This window comes from Sceloporus occidentalis, unplaced genomic scaffold (assembly GCF_023333645.1).
Source record: "Sceloporus occidentalis isolate IW3139 unplaced genomic scaffold, rSceOcc1.0.p SCAF_13, whole genome shotgun sequence".
Lineage (NCBI taxonomy): Eukaryota > Metazoa > Chordata > Lepidosauria > Squamata > Phrynosomatidae > Sceloporus > Sceloporus occidentalis.
The window spans coordinates 17408758-17417779 of NW_028316993.1; the positions used below are offsets into that span (position 1 = coordinate 17408758).

Consider the following 9022-nt stretch of genomic DNA (forward strand, 5'->3'; position numbering starts at 1 on the left):
TTAGTTTTGCAATTACTTGTCTCACTGATTTCAAGTAGCTGCAAAATCAGTGAATCAAATCTTCTATCAATTAAAAACAACAACCATGTGCCCATAGGTCACCCCACAAGCACAAAGGCAGCGCTGCGAAGCAGGCGGAAATGGTGGATCTACCAAAAACTGAGGAGGGATGGTAAACACCTCTCTGCCATTAGTCCCTCCCCTCCAGAATGATGCGATTCTGATCCATCGTTCCCACTTGTTGAACAAGCTTCGGAATTGATTCTTTTCAAAAGAACCACGAATGAACTAGTGTCAGGAAAGAGCATTTTTCGGTGGGTTTTTTGCATTTGCCTTGCTTCATCATGATTGAAATCGATCACAGTAGGATCGGAACTGGTTTCAAATGGGAACGACGGTCATATAACCCGATCAGCAATTTGTTTTAAATCATAGTGGGAACGTGGCCTGTGATGCTATGATTCTACCTCTTTAAATTATATGGCCCTTTGAATTTACATGATGAATCATCACATTGTAATCAGAATCATGCAAAGATGCTGATCACCCAACTGCAGCAGATTCCTGAATCTGAAAGCTATGTTCAGCGACATTATACAGCTTTCAACACCTTTAGATCAGTGGATGCCTTTCAGTCACTTGTGAGCCAGGATTACGTGTTTCAGTCACCGCTAGAGGGAGATACGATAGCAGTCAAAAGAATGCCAACATTGTCTGCAACCATTTCTGAAAGGCCCTGGATGGCATCAGCAATTGCGTCCTGGAGTCACTGTTGAGCAATTTCACTGACAAGATCAGAATTACAGGCTCCCTCACACAATAAACTCAGGAGGTTGTGTTCTTGGTTGTGTTCTTACCTGTCATGCATCCTTCCAAAAGTTAGACTGCGGATTCGACACGCTCCCTAGGAACCTTGGATTGTATGGATGCGTACATTAGTAGAAATATAGCAAAATTTAAAATCTCAGAGCAGCCCTGTGACATTCCAGGATATTAAGGATGTCAAAAGCATATTGCTACACTCGTCCCCCGGGTTACGAAATTAATTCGTTCCGGCGCCATTTTCGTAACCCGGAAGTCTTTCGTTAGCCGAATCCCCATAGGCGCTAATGGGGAAAGCCGCGTTTTGGTGCGAAATAGCGCCGAAAAGCACCAAAACTTTTTTCGCAAGCCGGGGAAACGTTCGTAACCCGGAAATAATTAATTAATGTTTTTTTCTTCGTAACCCGAAAAATTCGCAACGCGGCGCGTTCGTATCCCGGGGGACGAGTGTATAAGTAAACTGTAGAATAACTTGCCTGGAGAAAGAATGTTAGCATTTACAGTGCATGCTATAGGTAAGATGTTCTGCCCTGGCTGTTGTCTTTTGCTGCAGAGCGGAGAGCTAGATGAAACATGCTGTTGGTAAATTGGCAGCTCTCTTTTGTCCCCAAATATTATGCAAGAGTTCAGTCAATTAAGGTTGCAGTTATTTATTTACTTACCAGGGGAGAGAAACTAATTGGTTTTAAACAGGACTTATTTCTGAGTAGATGTGTATGGGGTTGCCTTGTAAAAGAGCAGTTGAGCTCTGGACTGTTGAAGACAGAGGCCCCTTACACACAGGCCAAAATAAAGCTGCTTCAGGTCACTTTGGAGCTTTGCTGTTTAAATGATGCATGTGTCCTAAGAGTCCAGAAGCCACGCCAAAGCCATGTTCCAATCCTAAGGACTAGAGCACAGCTTTGGCGCAGCTTCCGGACTCTTAGGACACATGCATCATTGAAATAGCATACCTCCAAAGTGACCCAAAGCAGCTTTATTTTGGCCTGTCTGTATGGAGCCAGAGTGGAAACTGGAGAAGGAATTAGCCTGAGTCCCTATGTTAGTAAGTGTTAATACTGGAGACATATATAGGTAGCTCTCACAGCCATACGTGTTAATAGGAAATACAATGGCTTGTACAATTCTAACTTTTATGCTCATAGAGTTGTACTGTATATCTTTACTCTTTAGGATCTTTCCCAGTTCTTTCATAGCTGCCCTTCCCATTCCTAGCCTTCTTCTCAATTAGAAAATCTTCTGATTAGAAGCATGTAGGTGAGATTAAATATTTCTTATCCTGTCTTCTAAAGGAGGTGAGCCACTGAGGTTGTTACTTAGTGACATCAGTAGGGGCACTTCCTAAGTATCAGGCTTTGGCTTTGAAGACTCAGGGCCTGGAATAATTCTGAATTGGAAACCTTAGTCCAGACAGTTCTTGCTGGACAGGATGCCTTCTGAGTCTACCCTTCAGCCAGCAACATTTCTTAGGGAAGCACATGGACACTCTAAGGAGGCCTGCTTTGAACTCTCAGCTGCCATCATGGGAGACGTTCATTTTTGCAGGATGGCACAAATTGCTCACAAATATTTCATCCTGGCCAAAGCCGCTTCTTTTTGACACGTGGATCGCGTGCGGTCGGCAGAGCAGCAAGCGCTGATCTCTTGTGACAGCTGTTCCTGAGGCAGGCGGTGTGGTAGGGATCGTCATCAAGCGAGGGATGGGAGGAGAAGAAAAAGGAGGGCGATATTTAAAAAGCTGCGTGACCCAGTCGCCTGGCAGTGCTGCTGGGATGTGGTGCACGAGGATTGGGACCCAGAAACTGGTGAGTGGAAGGTATGTCCCGCTCCATCCCCATAGCATCCATGGAAGAACCAAACCAGGAGAGTTAGGGCTGAAAAATGCTGGAAGTGGTTGTTGAGAGCAATAAGGAGGGGGAAGGAGCTTCCACCAGAGAGAGCGACGTGCTCCCTTCCACGCACCACAGTTGTCTAACAAGGTTCCCCTGTAGTTGATGACCAATGAGACTGAAACACTAATGGCATTCATCTCTGTTCAAAATAATAACCCGTGCAATCAGCACGCAGCATTGGGGTGCATTCCACAAAAGATAGTGCTGTGATCCCCAAAGACTGGGTGCACTCCACAGGCAAGATCCACAGACAGTTCTACTGTCAAATATCAGAGTGTGCTTCTGCTCCATCCTTTCTTTTCTTCTGCTATGTTTTAACCAGTTATATCTCCTTCCTGTAACAGCCTTAACCGGACAAAGTTATAAAGCAGTTGGGAGGAAAGGTATCGATAACGTAACTGGCTTCTTCCTCTCCTCTGTGCTATGATCTTCCGCCTCAGGCGTTTGACGCCAGGTTACTTCCGCCTGCTACAGGTAAGCTGAAGACTTCCTATTCTCTTGGGCAACTGAGCCTCTCAGACAGTGACATTCATACCATTGTTTTAGCAGGCTATTTATTAATTGATCTGTTATTTTGCAAATCCAAAGTAGTAGATTTAGTTTGTGGTTCACATTTCAGAAGGGATGTTAGAAAACTGGAAAAGAAGAAGAAAGCTAACATCCAACTTCTTTCTCTTCCTCCTCCTCATTTCTTATGTAGCCCGCATTATGTAATATTGTTTTTAGCAGAAAAGAACAATGCAGTTGGGGTATGAATCTCTCAGTCTTTATTTCATTGTGTTTTTATGAACCCACCTTGCCTTCTCATCCCATCTTTGGTGTATAGGAGATTGGAAGACTTTTTTTTTCATACAACAGAACTTGTGGTTCTAAAGAAGAGGAAATTTTGCATTTTTAGATGTATTTTTAGATAAAACATTTGATCCCTGGCTAGCATATGTTTGTGCACATTTACCAATTGCATATATGTGTGTGTGTGTGTGTGTGTGTGCTCCCATATATATATTAGCCAGGTACATTTTTAAAATGTGTAATTGGTTCTGTGAACATTTTAGTTCTCCGAATTGCACTGCAAGACTCACAGATGTGCCAGTTTCCAAACACATAAATCCCAGGAAGAGTGAAATGGATGCTTTTCTTAAGAATTTCAAGCCAAACCAAATTCTTTTCCATCCCTGGGATGCAGCTCTCAGTCCATCATTCCCATAATTCTCAGTGCCTCAAAACCTATGCAATAATAACTAGTATTCCTAAGAAATCTGCTCTCCCAGGCTATTTGAGAAACAGATTTCTCAGGTTCAATAAAAACTCTTAGGATCTAAGATAAAAGCTGAGTCAGTGACTTGCATTTCAAGCCTGATCTGTCAATTGAATATGCATGATGAGGCATGCAAAGAACATGGACAAGATGTCTTTTCATTGCCTAAATGTAGATGGTGTGCAGTTTGCCATACTTACTCAGAAATAAGATCTAGAAAAGTTGAGGGGGGCATATTTTCAAGTAAACATGCATAGGACTGCATTTGAAGAGCCCAGTCCCATTTGTGTACCTACAGATAGTAATCCCATTGATCTGCAATGGGGCTTGGGAGCCAAAATAGGTTACACTGGTAGACATACAGTGGTATAGTACTAAGTTTAGTATTGCAGCTGCTGCTTGTGATAACCCTCATAGCCTAGCCCCTCAGAGAGAGTCCAAAAATGCAGACTACAATAAGTTTAAGACATTTTCAGCTCCACTGAGAGCACATCTTTTGTTAGCGTCATGGGTCTTGACTGCCCATTCAGGACCAAGCCATCCCAAAATACCTTGCTTGTTCACAATACATTTGTATTTGAGAAAAATGTTCCCTCTCTGCCACAACTGCTGTAATGACTGTAGCTAAGGACTTTATCACACCAGCCTGCTGTCCCACCACAGTTCTGCTAGTTTAAGAATGGAAATATACTGATTAGGCATCATTTCTTATTACACTTTTCCCCACGTGATCTGTTTTTTGCACTGTCAAATGCCACCTTCTGGGAGGAAGGGTGGGAATAAGTGATTGTGGTTGCCAACCACTTCCCGAAGTGAGCTGCTGTGTGAATGTGCACACAGTCGCCAGTTTTGGGAAGGTGTTGCACTGGGAGACACCACCAAGGGGGTGAATACCCAGTGGGGCAGTTGCTCCCATCCATCCCAAGACTGCCCTCCAGCTGCTCCCCTCCTCCAGCCAGGGCATCTCTGCTGTCTATTTGCTGCAGCTATTCGTGCGGATGGGCTATTGCTCTTGCCTGGCTATCCCTTCTGGAAGCACTGATGGCCAAGCGGGAAAGGGAGGTGACTTTCTTGCTTTGCTTGACCAGCAGCCCTGCCAGACCTGGAAGGGGCAACCAGGCAACAGCAAAACCCAACCCTTACCAGCAGCTGAGGATGGGAAGGGGCTGCATTCTGGGTCTTTCAGCTTTTCAGAGAAGGCTGCTTTTCAGGTCTGGCAGGGCTGCTGCCCAAGTGGGAAGAGAGGCGACTCCCTTGTACTTCCATTGTGTTTAATGGGACTTGAGCATGCATGGATTTTGTTACACACGGGAGGCGGATCCTGGAACCAACCTCCAGTGGATACCAAGGGTCCACTGTATATCCATCATAGCCTTTCCCAGTCGGGTGACCTCCAAATAGCAATGGCAAGTACATTTCTATACCGCTTATCCGTGCACTTAAGCACTTCTTAAGCAGTTTATAATATGCAAGCTAATTGCCCCCATACATAGTAATGTGTAAAGCTAAAAGCTGGGTACTCATTTTAGCGACCTATCTAGCGAACTACAATATCCATCAGCCAGAATGATGGGATTGCCAGATGGGAGTTAGACCAACATGTGTAAAAGGTTCCTAGTTGGGGAAGACAACCGTTGTAAGTTCTTCTGCACTCTGTATTCAAAGAAAGAAAAGTACATTGGAATATTGTAATAAGTAATGCAGTTTTGTTGAAATAACCCCAAAATTACAACCCGTAACCCTATGTGGTTATATAGAGTCCCACCTCTGTAAACATCTGTGACATCCAAAATATCATCTGTTTCGAAGAGAATGATATGATAACTGTAGGTTTTGATAATTAGTAGGTTCAAAACAGTAGAAGTGTACCCCATAATATTCTTTAATTGGAGATGTTAGATCTTCTATATATGGACTTATAACCACCAAAAGAAAGAAAGCTAGAAATCATTGTTTTTTGTCTTTTCTGTTTCTGGCTGTGCTTTGTTCCTTTTATTGTTTTTCATGTATGCTTAGATTCTTATAGTCTTTTAATGTAGCTGGAAACTTTCAATAAAAATATTTAAAAGCAAAAACAAAATGTGTTCCTTCCGCCTCAAATCTGCTCCCAATTTTTTGTGATGTGAAGGATGCCCTATACTGATCATCTCACCTGACACACACACACACATTGCATTTTAATTTTTATTCTTTTAATTTTTTGATTGTTTAATGATATTTTATTGCAATATGGAGGGGGAGGGAATTATGGGATGTATTTTAATTGTATGTTGTATTTTATATTGTGTTTATCCGGTGTTGTAAGCCGCCTTGATCCTACGCTAGAGGCGGCATATAAATAAAATTGTATTTATTTATGATCCACACAGATGCAGTTGGCCAGTGGGCCTGAATCAGAACCTCAAGAGCGGCTGATGAATCACCTGGCATTGCTTTTAGCCATTATGGGATTAAGCCTATCCTTCTACAGTGCCCGGCAAATGAGTGAAGAGACTAAACCACATCCAGAAAAGTGACACTCATCTGCTGGACAGGAAGGACCCAGAATAAAGATTACAGCTAAGAAGATAGAAGCAGAGCAAAGTCAGAAACTTGGGTGTCTTATCCTGCAGTACCAGCAATACTTTTTTATGTACACTTAGCATGCCTTGTCTGGGATGTGTGTGTTAGAGAATCATCATCACCATCCTTTCTAGTGCAATGGAAGTCTTGTTACTGGCACCCTTTGCGGCAGTACTAAACTCCATTTTCCAAAATCCTAAAAGAAAAAGAGGATACACCCAGTATTTTCCCAACTCCTCCCTGCCTGGTTGAATCTCATCTGAAGTCCTGAGCGGGTTGTAATGGAGGAAGGAAATGTGGAGTTCACTCAATTGTTGCCTTAGTGTCCAAAGTTAAGTGTTGCCTTGGCTTCTTCTGTGCCAAGCTGTCTGGGGGTGATAGCATGAGATACCGCACTGGTGTGGCACCAACCTTAGTGACGCCACAGATTTTAACTGACATGGCCAACGTCCGATGGAAACATGGGATTGTCAGATTAAGGAAAAAGCATTTAGATTTCTCAGCCAGAGTTCTAATGCCTTCCCAAACGACAAACCCTAGGAATCTACAGGTTGGGACCATGGCAGTTAAGGTGGACTCATAATGCTGTAACTGTAATGTGAAAAGGCTCTGGGACACTCAAATGGGTGCCAGGCAAGTCTAAGGTTGGCTGCACCATTTCTACTTTTCTGGTTCATTTCAGAGGGCAACCTATGATACTTCAGATGTTGTTAGAATATACTTCTCATCTGCTCTAGGCAGCATAACCAGTGGCAAAGGATGATGGGAAGTGGTGTGTAACAACATTTGGAGGACCACAAGGTGCCAACAGGTTTTAAGTGGGCAGAACAATGAAGTGCAAGGAAGACAAGATACATACGGCAAATAAAACCTGAGTCCCATGTCACAGAGGTTTAAAATGTGGCCAGGATGAAGCCGACCGCTTCACATCATTCCCCAGAAAAGGACAGTTCCACAGAGCCATGCCCACACCAGCCAGGAGTGCTTTCCTCAATGCCCTCTGATTCAACAAGAATAGAGAGGGCTGTGAAGAAAGAGAACGAAGTGCAATTGAAAGGCTTTTCTGCAACTGAATTGTATTGCAGGGAGCTGAACCGGTCCATGTGCTATCAGTTCCCTCCCGCTTGGTTTGGCCAGAAGGGATGCATCATTGGAAACTAGAAGGCACTGCAGAGTGCAGACTGCCTGTTACATAACCAAACATGTGGCCAGACAGCTGTGACCTAAATCATGCCTTTAAACTAGTGATTAGGAGAAGGGGTTTATTTTATTTTTTTTAAAGGAAGCGTCTAGACTTCTATTTGACAAATATGCCAGGGAAAGAGGGCTAGGGCAAGGGCAAGACAGGGGTATGTTCCTCCACTTACAAAAGAGCACAGCTTGGAAGCATTACTTTTTGCCCATGTACCACCTGCCCACATACCTATCTAGATTATATATAACGCTAGGTCTCAAGGAATGTATTAGTGGCTACCATTCATCCTGCTCACCCCAGCAGAGGTGAGATGAAATCTGTTGCATTTACAATAAATGTATTTTGTAGTATTTTGTCTGTGTCTCCATCACTTTCCAGGGATGGCTGTTTCCTACAAGACAAAACCTGCAATCTTTCATGGCTTCTCTCAAAGCCCTTGCTTCCCAAACATTTTGATTTTTTTCTTCAAAGCCCCTGCATCCCAACCCTTTACCTTTTCCTACTGTATTATCTCCAAATAAGCTTAAAACACTCAACTACTGTTCCTGAAATCCCTGCCCCACTTCTCAAAGTAGTTGAAAATCCCAGAATTAAAATCAGATGCATTTTCCAGTAACTTCTGCATCAGAATTTCAGCTGATTTTGAACTTCTGCAGCCTGTCATGTATCGACAGGGGCAAAAGCTGGTTCCTTGCCTTGTGCAACTGCTCATCCCTGCATGAAAGGGTAGCCAAATTCTGCAGGGCCCCTATTTTACTAATCCTTGGCCACTGATTAGTATATATGTTCTGCATTTGGAAAATATTCTTCAAGTCAGTGATACAGGAGTGGTTTGGTACAAATGGTCGCTGAGTTGTGCTGGTAGTGAATTTGACTTCTGTCAATGTGAACTCCCTCTCTATTTTTTAATTAAAAAATATTAAGTTGTTAGCCATTATGACTGGAAAACATATGCATGACTATGTGGGAAAGAGCACTACAAATAAGATGTGTTCAAGACCAGGGGTTCTATATCTTGCATCTCTTCTTGCCCAGCCTCTGCCCTATTCCTCACAAAACCAGAAGAATCTGGATCCTGGTGCTGCAAAGTTAAAATATTTTGCACAGTGAAATATACATCAAGAACTACTTTTAAACATCTGCCTTTTCCGCAGAATCAAAATAAGGCAAACTCCAAATACACACAACAAATTATGATGCCTTGAATGTCATATATATAGTGGCAGCATTCCTAGGGTTCAAAAGTTTTGTAATAATTTTGCAGTTGCTACACAAAGCAGCATAAATACAGCT

At 43.0% G+C, this 9022-nt stretch overlaps 1 long non-coding RNA gene across 2 annotated transcripts; it reads left to right on the forward strand.

Annotated features, from left to right (window-relative positions):
- The first annotated feature begins 2444 nt into the window (after positions 1 to 2444).
- On the forward strand, positions 2445 to 8079 carry LOC149305111 (uncharacterized). Of its 2 annotated transcripts, none has more exons than XR_016271881.1 (3): positions 2445 to 2638; positions 3059 to 3188; positions 6342 to 8079. It is a non-coding gene; the product is annotated as an uncharacterized LOC149305111 (long non-coding RNA). The 2 variants fall into 2 exon arrangements; XR_016271880.1 differs by having other exon boundaries at positions 2449 to 2627.
- Positions 8080 to 9022: the final 943 nt, after the last annotated feature.